A 12,475-nucleotide genomic window follows, 5' to 3' on the forward strand; every position below is an offset into this window, starting at 1 on the left:
TGTGGAAGGTGATCGATGACAAGGTGTCTAATTGTTGCAGATGTTGCAGCACTCCTGTGTGGTCTGGTATTGTCATGCTGAAGGAGTTGGTGCTCCATGTGTGGAAGTTTTGTGCAGTTAGAAATTTGATTACAGCTTGCTGTTTCTTACACACTGACAATAATGTTACACACCACCATATTACAAGCTACAATTTGGAACCCTCCAGCAGCAGAGGGCTGCAACTTGTGTCAGCAAAACGAAAAGTCAACTGAGTAATATACATGACATGTAATACCTCAACAGGTGTTGAGAACAGAATAAAAAATTTGAAGGCATTACTTTTTAGCATATCCACATATATTAAATGTGAACAAATTTTTCTTTTCCAAAAACAGTTTTCCTGCTACTGAAAACCTGCATTTTATCTACTCTTTGCTTCAGCTATTGTCCATTTTTTAATCTATAAACGCCATAAATTTGAGTTTATCTTTCTTCAACCTATCTTCTACGATAAGTTACAGCCTCACAAGTTCCTACACATCTATGGAGCACAAACTGATCTTCCCCAGGTCATCTCCTATCAATTATTCCATATAAGTCTCACTCTCCTCATCCTTCTCCTGGTTAATGGTTCATTAGGCTGCTTTCCTCACATTTTCTTTTTTGTACAGGGTTATTACAAATGATTGAAGCGATTTCACAGCTCTACAATAACTTTATTATTTGAGATATTTTCACAATGCTTTGCACACACATACAAAAACTCAAAAAGTTTTTTACGCATTCACAAATGTTCGATATGTGCCCCTTTAGTGATTCGGCAGACATCAAGCCGATAATCAAGTTCCTCCCACACTCGGCGCAGCATGTCCCCATCAATGAGTTCGAAAGCATCGTTGATGCGAGCTCGCAGTTCTGGCACGTTTCTTGGTAGAGGAGGTTTAAACACTGAATCTTTCACATAACCCCACAGAAAGAAATTGCATGGGGTTAAGTCGGGAGAGCGTGGAGGCTATGACATGAATTGCTCATCATGATCTCCACCACGACCGATCCATCGGTTTTCCAATCTCCTGTTTAAGAAATGCCGAACATCATGATGGAAATGCGGTGGAGCACCATCCTGTGGTACGTTTAGCTCCCTGCTTGCTTTATTCGTCGCCTTCCGTGGGCTACGCGTGAAACTTGCCCGCACGCGTTCAACCGTTTCTTCGCTCACTGCAGGCCGACCCGTTGATTTCCCCTTACAGAGGCATCCAGAAGCTTTAAACTGCGCATACCATCGCCGAATGGAGTTAGCAGTTGGTGGATCTTTGTTGAACTTCGTCCTGAAGTGTCGTTGCACTGTTATGACTGACTGATGTGAGTGCATTTCAAGCACGACATACGCTTTCTCGGCTCCCGTCACCATTTTGTCTGACTGCGCTCTCGAGCGCTCTGGCGGCAGAAACCTGAAGTGCGGCTTTAGCCGAACAAAACTTTATGAGTTTTTCTACGTATCTGTAGTGTGTCGTGACCATATGTCAATGAATGGAGCTACAGTGAATTTATGAAATCGCTTCAATCATTTGTAATAGCCCTGTACATCATGATTTCACATGTGTTCTGTACACCTTATTTATAACATTTCAAATGATTTCAGCTTTTCCCTTGATTTCTGATGGTTCACACAATACTATGCTCCAGATGACCACTTTCAGGAATTTCTGCCTGAAGTCCACATAAATATTTGATACCAGTAAGGCTCCATTAGAGGATATAAAATGTAGGCTGGCAATGGCAAGGAAAGCGTTTCTGAAGAAGAGAAATTTGTTAACATCCAGTATTGATTTAAGTGTCAGGAAGTCATTTCTGAAAGTATTCGTATGGAGTGTAGCCATGTATGGAAGTGAAACATGGACGATAAATAGTTTGGACTAGAAGAGAATAGAAGCTTTCGAAATGTGGTGCTACAGAAGAATGCAGAAGATTAGATGGGTAGATCACATAACTAATGAGGAAGTATTGAATAGGATTGGGGAGAAGAGAAGTTTGTGGCACAACTTGACCAGAAGAAGGGATCGGTTGGTAGGACATGTTCTGAGGCATCAAGGGATCACCAATTTAGTATTGGAGGGCAGCGTGGAGGGTAAAAATCGTAGAGGGAGACCAAGAGATGAATACACTAAGCAGATTCAGAAGGATGTAGGTTGCAGTAGGTACTGGGAGATGAAAAAGCTTGCACAGGATAGAGTAGCATGGAGAGCTGCATCAAACCAGTCTCAGGACTGAAGACCACAACAACAAAGGCTCCATTTTAAAATTTTTATAACATAACGATATTGTTTGGAGAGTCAATAAATCTTCCTGTTCCTGTGTTGTTTCTTTTATGAGTTCAGGCATACTCGTTTCCTCTTATTATTTTTAGATTTGATCCATTATGGACCTTACATTTTTGTTTTTGTTTCTCCTTATTTTGTTCTTTGATTAGCTTTAGTGACATGGTCAGTACAGTTATGTAGATAAGGTCTCATACAAAACAAGCTGAAATAGTCCCTCATGCAGATGACACTAATATTGTAAACACTCCAAGCATACTAACAGAAACAGAAGAAATGGTAAACAGTGTCCTTAAAAGTATCATTGACTTGTCTTCTGTGAATGATCCCATGCTCAATTTTAAAAAGATGCAACATATCTAGTTATGCACATCTATGGGTACCACACTAATGGTAAGTGTAACACAAGGTGAGGAAATAATAAGAAGGCAGAAAATTCAAAATTCTTAGATGTCCATATAGGTGAGAATTTAAAATGGAAAAAGCACATTTTGAAACTCCTAAAAGAACTTAGTTCAGCCACATTTGCAATTAGAATCGTTGCAAATCTTGGCGAGAGGCAAATCAGTAAGTTGACATGTTTGGTTTATTTTCGTTTAATAATGCCATATGGACTAATGTTCTGAGGTAACCCATCTTTATAAAAGAACTGCTCAAAAAAGATGCTGTAAGAAAAATACATGGTGCTCACCTCAGATCATCTTGTAAACATCTCTTTAGGAAGTTAGGTATGTTGGCTACTGCTTTACACTATATTTATTTCCTTATGAAGTTTGTTGTAAATAATTCATTGCAGTTCAAGAGGAACAATGATGTACATAATTACAAAATGGTACCAGAAGAAAAATCAACAGTCGTTATGCCACAACAAGTTTGTATTTAGCACAAAACAAGATGCACAACGCTGCAACCAAAACATCTGATCACTTACCAAGTGATATGTAATGTCTGACAGACAGCAAACTAAAATTTGAAAGCAAATTGAAAAAGTTTTGATGAACTATTGAAAACTGTGGTACAATTTTTTCTGCACCATGTGCAAAAGATAGCCTGTGCCCTGTAGTTACAGATCTTGCACTACTAGTTATAGTGACACCTTAGTTGCACAAGAAATGTCAGTTTCACTTACTGTCCTTTATCTACATCATCTAGAAACCTGCATATTTGGTTTTGATCTGCTAAGAATTTTACTCTTTTTCTGAGCTATTATTTTACTTTCTTAATTGTCTCTTCAACATGAAAGTTAAAAGCAGTGATCTTAACCTGCACCCAGCCTCTGTTCTTTCTTCACAAAAACTGTCTTTGTTCTACTTCAGTTACTCCCATTTACTTTTTGGAGCTGTTTTAAGAGGATAGTTAGTCTTTCCTATTTGGTCTCAAACATCTCAGGATTTTTTCTAGTCCCACAAACATTAGCAAGGTATACTGATTAATCTTTACTCTTTTTTTCTATTATTATTTACAAAGTTGGAATTGCTTCTCTCATACATTTTTCTTTTGTGAAACAAAACTACTTTTCAGACAGTATCTACTTCGTTTATCTATTTGGTCTTCTGTGTTTTATTCTATTCAGCAACCATATATAGCCTGCTCTAAGCTGCTTTTATATCAATATTAGCTTTCCTAGTGTGTCTGAAGCACCAGCATTTATCCCCTTTGCATTTATGCCCTTTTATATCTGTATCTTTCATCGGGTTATTGCTTTTGACCAGGAGGGTGATCTGCCTGTATAGCATAATGTGCAGCATGCCAGCCTGTGAGACAGAGATGTGAACCAGATTTGGATTCAATCCATACAGCTGATTAATGACTGTGGACTGGTAAATCTGCCAACCCAACTACAACTTTTAGGCCCTTTCCCACTCTCATTGAAGTAAATGCTGGGCTGATTCCAAAATTCCTTTTCGTTGAATACAATACACAAACAGCCAAAATATGATGTCACACAGGACAAAGTTTCAACAATTAAAAGGATAGGTTGAAATATCAACAATATTATGAAAATGATAGATTGCCGCTCACTATAAAAATAATACATTGAGCTGCAGACAGGCACAATGAGAAGGCTATTACACATTTAGCTTCTGGCAGAAGCCTTCTACAGAAAAGAAACACATACACAAAACTTCTTGGCTGATTAAAACTGTGTGCCAGACCAAACTCGAACTCGGGATCTTTATCTTTTGCAGGCAAGTGCTCTACCTATTCTCATTCTAGAAACACATACACATTCACGTAAGTAAGTACACCTCATGCACAATGACTACTATCTCTGACAACTCTGGCTAGAATACATCTGTCACATTGAACAAAAGCAACAATCTGGAGTGGGAAGGGGTAGGAGGATACAAGTGAGAATAGAGAAGAGCACTGTTTGTTGTAGTGTGCAGGGACTAGATGGTGGCACAGTAAGCCTGTTAGGCACAGTGTTGCGAGGCTTTGGGCATAATAGGAGAGGGGGAAGGGGGAATGTGGAGGAGAAAAGGAGATGAGAAGGAAAAGGGCAAAAGACCAGTGTGTGCATTAGAAGAAAGTGGCACACAATGAGAGTGAGACGACATGAATAGGAAGGAGGTGATAGGACAGAGAGGGTGGAAACTGTTGATTGGAGGGTGTGGAGCAGTAGATTACCACCAATTGAGGCCAGGATAATTTTGAGAGCAGAGAATGTGTTGTAAGGATAACTCCCATCTGTGCAGTGCAGAAAAGCTGGTGGTGGAGGGGAGGATCCAGATGGTCCAGGTTATGAAGCAGCCATTGAAACCAAGCAAGTTGTGTTCAGCTGTATATTGTGCCACAGAACACTCCCCTTTGCTCTTGGCCACAGTTTGTCAATGGGCACTCATCATGGTGGACAGCTGGTTGGTAGTCATAACAATATAAAAAACTGTGCAGTGTTTGCAGCAAAGCTGATATTTGATATGACAGCTTTCACAGGTGGCCCAGCCTCTGATGGGGTAGGATAATCCTGTGACAGGACTGGAATAGGAAATACTGGGTAGGTGGATTGGGCAGCTCTTGCACCTAGATCTTCCACAGGAATATAATAGCTGTCGCAAAATTGGGATTAGAGTGACATATGAATGGATTAGGGTGTTATGGAGATTGAATGGGCGATGGAACACAACTTTATGTTGGTAACTACCTACCAGGATGAATGGCCATCACCAAATTATGGCCAAGAGCAAAGGAGACCAGCCTTTTACGCAACATTCCAACATACAGCTGAACATAGCATGATTGATTTCAATAGTTGGTTCACAAGAGGGGCCATCTGGAACCTCTACTTTATCACCAACTTTTCTGAGCTGCACAGATGGGAGTATCCTTGCAACACATTTTCACTCCCAAAATTATCCTGGCCTCAACTTATGGTAACCTACTGTACCCACACCCTGACCCAACAGTTTCTGCCCCCTCTGTCCTATTATCTCCTTGCTATTCATGTCCCCTCACCCTCATTGTGTGCTGCTCTCTCCCAACCCATCCTTTAGTTTTTTTCCCTTCTCTGCTCCTCTCCCTTTTCACTCCCTGTTCCCCTTCCCCCCCTTCCCCACAACCACCCCATGCTGCAAGTTGCAGCCTTGTCATGCACCCATCTTGTCCTTGCATGCTCTGCCAAACAGCGTTCTTCTCTACACCCACCATTATCCCGCTATCCCTCTTCCTTCCCCATTCCATTCCAGATTGTTGCTTTCATTCAACATGACACGACAGTTGCATTCCACCTAGAGCTGTTTGAAATAGTGGTCAAGTGTGCATGAGGTGTACTTGCTTGTGTGAATCTGTTTGTATTTTGGTTTCTGAAGAAGGCTTTGCTGGAAGCTCCTCAATATGTAACAGTCTTTTTGTTTCTGTCTGCAACTCATTTTCTCATCTTTATGGTGAGTAACAGTCTGTCCTTTTCATAATATTGTTGTCAGAACAAAGTTGACAAAGTTCACAGTCGGCTGATGCATACAACTTCCATCCTTTATGTTACCTTAGTGACTGTGATGTCAGGAAAGGCATCCAGCCATATACTTGAATAATAATATAAAGTTCTCCAATTCATGAAAAACTGGACCCTGTACTGGATGGGATGACTGCTAGAGAAAAGAACAAGAAGACTGTGTTTGACAGGAAGAAGCAGGTTGGCAGCTTTCTACATTTCCTAGAATGCTTGCTTGAACATTTTGTTTCATATTATTCCTAGTCCCCTTTTTCATAGTTTTACTGCTAGTCACCTAGCACTTCACCAATTTCTGTATGAGAAAAAATATCAGAACACCATGTATACACACCTCCTCAAAATTTTGGAATATCATAGAATTTACTATAATGACTGCTTATGGTACACCCATTGAGGTTTGCACAATACCTTACTAACAAAATAAACATAATTCCTTCTGAAAACAGAAATGATCTTGGTTAGTTACAAAAATCATTACAAAACAAAGCAGGCTCTCTCCTAAGTGTACACTCGGAAGACGAAAATAGCAAAAATTATCTGATGCTGATGATGATTATCAGTATTTAGTAGTATGTCCTCCCCCACACATGGATGAGTTCTTTCATTCTGGAAGGCATGCTCTGGATTATACCAACAAGTTTATCTTGAGGTATGAGGTCCCACTCCTCATAGGCAGCTCCAGTGAGCTCCTGATGATCATCAAGCAGATTCAAACAGGTCCCATACATGCTCAATTGAATTCATTTGTAGGGACAGTGCTGGCCAATGCATTTGATTGATGTTGCATCTCTGAAGATACTGAGACACTGCTAGAGTACAGTGTGGTCTTGCGTTGTCATCAGCTGGGATGAAGTTGTCACTGACTTCATGTCTACAGGGCCTTTCAATCATTTGTAGGACCTCTTGTAGGTATCGAGGATCAGGCAAACTGCCAGAGATGGGAATTAGAGGTGACTGCCATCCCATCATTATTGCCACCCACAACATTACTCTTACACAACAAATGGATGGACTTCCTGAATATATCAGTACTCCTTGAGTTGTCTAGCACTTTAAACCCTTGCACATATGGTGTCACATCACAACCCAATCCTGTTCTTGTCTGTAAACATGACATTACCCCTTTCTGCAACAATCCAATGTTGATGTGCAAGAGCCCAGGTCCTTCGATTGCGTCGGTTCCATTGGTCCACTGCATAATTTCTCATTGGTCTTACAGAATGAAGACCACCCTGATGAGATCTTCTATGCTCTGTTTGAGATACAGATTCTTGTTGCCCAGGAGAAGTCATTTCCAGTGCTTCTGGCAGTTGACATTGGGTGCCTGTGAGCCGACAATTGGAGGACAGGATCCTGCATTTGTATTGTCATATCATCTCTCTGTAGTTCCTCCACACCTTAGATACACAACTTTGGGTGACATGTAACCAATCGGCAACATCTTTCTGTGTATGACCTGGTGAAAGTAAAGCTACTACCCTGACTCTATCAAAGTGTCATATGCCTCTACATGGCATGTTACTTTAGTGCTGAACAAAAACTGAATGAAACTGTTGTTGATACAGGACTGCTCCTGGTGTACTGCTGTGGCAGCAGTATGTTTACATTACTGAGAAATAGCCATAAAGCATTCCAGTAGTAAACACCATGCAGAGTATGGGCTCTGACTGGATAATACATGAAGTGTCTAGGTCAATGAGACCTCTAGTATTGTAGACTACATTTTACAGTAGTATTCCAAACTTTTGTTGACCAGTGTAGTTAAAACATCTAAAATTCTGACATATTTAAAATCATGAAATATTTATGAATGTTTAATGCAACTGAATAAATAAAAAAAATCTATTCACCAAGTGGTAGCAGGAGAATGTACTCACATACAAAAAGGTTTAACTTATGCAAGCATAAGCAGTAGCTCCTTCTTCTGGCAGAAGACTTGAAGGGGAAGGGAAAGGACTGAAGATGTTTAGGAAAAGGGGTAAAGTTCAAAAAATTGCCCAGAATCCCAGTTCAGAGGAGACTTAACATCAGTAAGCAGCAACTCAAAAGTGGAATATTTCTATAGACTTTCAAATTACAAATTATGTAATAAAAAAATATAAAGAAAAAATTTTACTTCCACTAACCAAAATCATCAACCAAATTCTACATGAGGGAATCTTCCCAGATTGCCTACTGTGAAATCCAGCCCTAACAAAAATGACAACTATCATCCCATCTCAATCACACCAATCACATGGAAAAATTACAGAATATTGTACACACAAACAGATGAACCAGCACTTCAGGCAAACTAATATACTTAATTCTTCGCAATATAGTTTCAGACCTCATGTTTCCATTGTCAAAGTAGTTGAGATGATTGTCACAAAAATATATGATTCTCTTGAAAGTAAGGAAACAATCTGTTCTACTCTTCTGGATTTGAGTAAAAAGGTTCTGTCTCCCATAGTATACTTATCAAAATACTCCAGTACTACAGAGTTGGAGAGAATGCTCTTTACCTTACTGAGTCATACTGAAATAACAGAGAGCAGATGATAACTATAAAATCTAAATATTGGACTCATTAACTATTATAAAAAGGCATTCTACAGAGCTCAGTAATCTGCCCATTCCTGTTCATTGTGTGTATAAACAATTTACCCTCATTCTTCAAACAATGCAAAATCCGGGATGGAATAATAACAACTGTTTAAAAAGGGTAGATTGCTACTCATCATATAGAGAAGATATTGAGTCACAGGCAGCCACAACATAAAGACTGCTACATGTGTGAGCTTTTGGCCAACAGATCTTCTTCTAAAGTAGAAAACATTCCCACATTCATGCAAGCACAACTCACATATGCATGACCATTGGCCTCTACTCCCAGAGAAAGTGGTCATGTGTGCATGTGAATTGTGCTTGCATGAATGTGTGAGAGAGCTTTGCTTGCATGAATATGTGTGCGTGTGTATTCTACTTTAGAAAGAAGCCTTTTAGCTGAAAGCTCATATGTAAGCAGTTGTTGTTGTGCCTGTCTATGACTTAATATCTCCTCTATATGATGAGTAGCAGTCTATGATTTTCATAATATTACCCTTATTATTTCCATGTGTATGCAGATGATACAACACTAATAACAAAAGTTGATGACCTAGGGCAGCAGCACCATAATGTAAATACAGCAATATATATATCGGAGCACTAATTGGTTCCAGGCATATTATTTATAAATTAACAATAATAAAACTGAAGACACTGTTTTCAATGGAAGTGTCTCCAATGAAGATCGCAAAATAATTAAACTGTTTCTATGTATATTGGGAACTCAGCTGTGTGAGCCACACAAAAAAATTGTGCTCCAAACTGTCTCGAGTGATTTATCTATTGTACTGATTGGGGAATAATGTAAGCAAACCGCTATTAGTGTATGCATATTTTGCTTCCCATCTTACCTATGGAACTCTTCTATAACTGTGCCAGCTCAAAAATTGTATTCAAGTGGCAAAAAAAGATCACTTCAAAGGGTGCAGTATTATAACAATCCTTATCCTCTCTATATGTAGTTGACTTCTCAATATTAAAGAGAATTAGGATGTCTGTACACAAGTGCAATACAAGAACTGGACAATCAGTTGATATGTACTACAGTAGGCTAACTAAGGTTCACAAAAGCACGAACATCTAGGCCTCAGATTTATCAATAGACTTCCACAAGCTGCCCATTCTATTCCTTACAATACTAAAATTGTTTTAGCTGTATGTTTTTTTTTTTCATAGAAAAAGAGTATGAGGAATCAGGCATAAATGACTTAGCGCTGTGACTACTTATTGTCATACTAAGTTGAAACAAATTGTTGGTTTAAAGGTTGCAGTACATATTATTTTCACATTATATATAAAACAAAGTGTCACTGATGTAAATACCATGAATTTTTATGAACTTTATGTCTCTTGGGATTACGTAAAAATATTTACCAAGAACATATAAAATGTTCTCTACCCTAATAACACCTTTTTTTTCACTTGATACTGGTTGCACATGGTTGTGACACCAGAAAGGGCATATGTCATGACAGACGTGTGGAAAAATGGAAATGAGCATTTGGCGCCATTGGCAGGGAGGCCCTTGCGGGACAGGTCCGACCGCCTTGGTCTTATTACATTGGACGCTTCACTGGGCGCCCTGCGTGCTGGATGGGGATGAAATGATGATGGGGGACAGCATAACACCGAGTTCCTAAGCGAAGAAAATCCCTGACCCAGCCGGGAATCGAACTTTTTTTATTATCGTTGTGTTTGGTCATTGCGGACGTCACATGACACCCGTTCAAGTTCGTTGTTGATCCTTTAACTCAGTTTTTTTATTATTATTACAGAGGCCAAGCAGCTCTCTGACCGAACATGCTGAGTTACCGTGCTGGCACACCTCAGCTATCGGGGTGCACATGACAGCCATGTGAAAGATATATAATGAGGAACCATTCATCAAGCGACGTCACTCAGCGAGCAGGGAAAAGCCGGTCAACATTTTTGACGTAATGGAATGTAAAAACGTTCCACAGTGCATTTCAAATGGCGATAATCACATACGCCGTCAACGGCATGGAACGGTAGATATGGAACAGGACGACACTGTCCAGATTTCTCAGGGTGAAAGCTTTGACATGACGTTGGAAACGGTTGTGGGATGTTGACGTTGCAGGGAAACGGTGGGGGGGGGGGGGGGGGAGAGAGAATATTGTCGTCGTCTGCTAACATCGGAAGCTAATTATTTTCTCAACGCTGACTTATGCTATAGTTGGGGGTTTTGTGCTTTTGCCTCTTCCTTCATAGGCTATAATTTATTATATTCCCTTGTTTTCGTGAGAAATGACTAATGTTCTATGACCACTAGGGTGTTTTTTTCCGTTGAGTGTTTTTCCATAATATATGCCATATGCCTGAAAGCGAAAAGTGATGTACGTGTTGCAATAACTCAAAGAAGGTGTGTATAAATAATAACTTGAACTGACGAAGCAATTTTCATTAGAAACCTTTTGTTGTGTGAAAAAGTCAGCTCTATTAAGGAGAAAAATACAGTTTTTGTGATTTTATTTGCTATGTACGAAAACAAAACGAAAATAAACGGAATTGTTAAGGCAAACAGACTCTATGTATTTCTTTAGAAATATTGTTTGATGTGTTTGTATTTATATATTTTCTCTAGCAAATAAATGTTGATGTTTTGAAATATTTTCACTTCTCAGCAATTTACTATACAAAATGGATCAAGAATATCCATTACGAAGTTTGCTTTGGCTGTTAATTAACTTTATAATTGTTGGTTCCTTAATACTAATAAACATTAGACTTCGACTTTTTGTATTATGGACGGCATCTCACAAGCTCATTTTAACCGTTCGGTACTGGGTTAATAAAACTGACGTTCAGTTTACTGTGAACCCTCCATGGTTTGACGATGAAGTCGCCTGACGTTCCGTTCCGTTCCGTTCCGTTGACGTCGACTTTGAATCGGCCTTTAATGAAGAAAGAAATATATGGGCTCGTTTGCTTGAGTATCCATCGGCTGGGTTTTTAGTATTTTTGTGATATCTTCCTAAAGTCTAACTGGTCACTGCTATTCTCGTTGCCCCTTTTTGTACAGTCCCTCGCTTGAATCTACTTTTAGCGAGATAAGTGTCCCGTGCTCTCGAGCAGCATCCGCTATAGAATTTTATGAGTAGTACACTCTTTTGAGGCAGGCTTTATTTTCCTAAGATCAGTGAAATAATCGAAAACTGCAATTTACATGCAGCTGAACAAGGCTGGTTATTTCACTTCATATCTACTCACATTGTTTTATCCCACTGTTGCACGACGTAATTGAATCATGGTTTCCTCAGTACATGGCAATGAAAATTCATAACAAGCTAAAAGGAAAGAATGTTCTGAGTATGAACCTAAAGACACTGAAAACAAAGCTATATGATATACTTGTCAAACGCTGCTACTACACTGTAGAGGAGTTCATGAAGGATGAACTGGACATTTGAGCAGGATAAATTTACATATAGTCTTGCGTGTAAATGTAGCTGTCCTTCACAAAAGGGAGGAAAGAAAAATAAAAGTTTATATTAATGTTAAAATTCTTTGTACCAATTAGGCCTAAGTTGTGTTATCCATTTTTTTTACGAGTCTCCTGTACACTAATCATATGATTAGAAATTGTATGTTATGAGACGAATATAAAACACTA

This window comes from Schistocerca piceifrons, chromosome 1 (genome assembly GCF_021461385.2).
Source record: "Schistocerca piceifrons isolate TAMUIC-IGC-003096 chromosome 1, iqSchPice1.1, whole genome shotgun sequence".
Lineage (NCBI taxonomy): Eukaryota > Metazoa > Arthropoda > Insecta > Orthoptera > Acrididae > Schistocerca > Schistocerca piceifrons.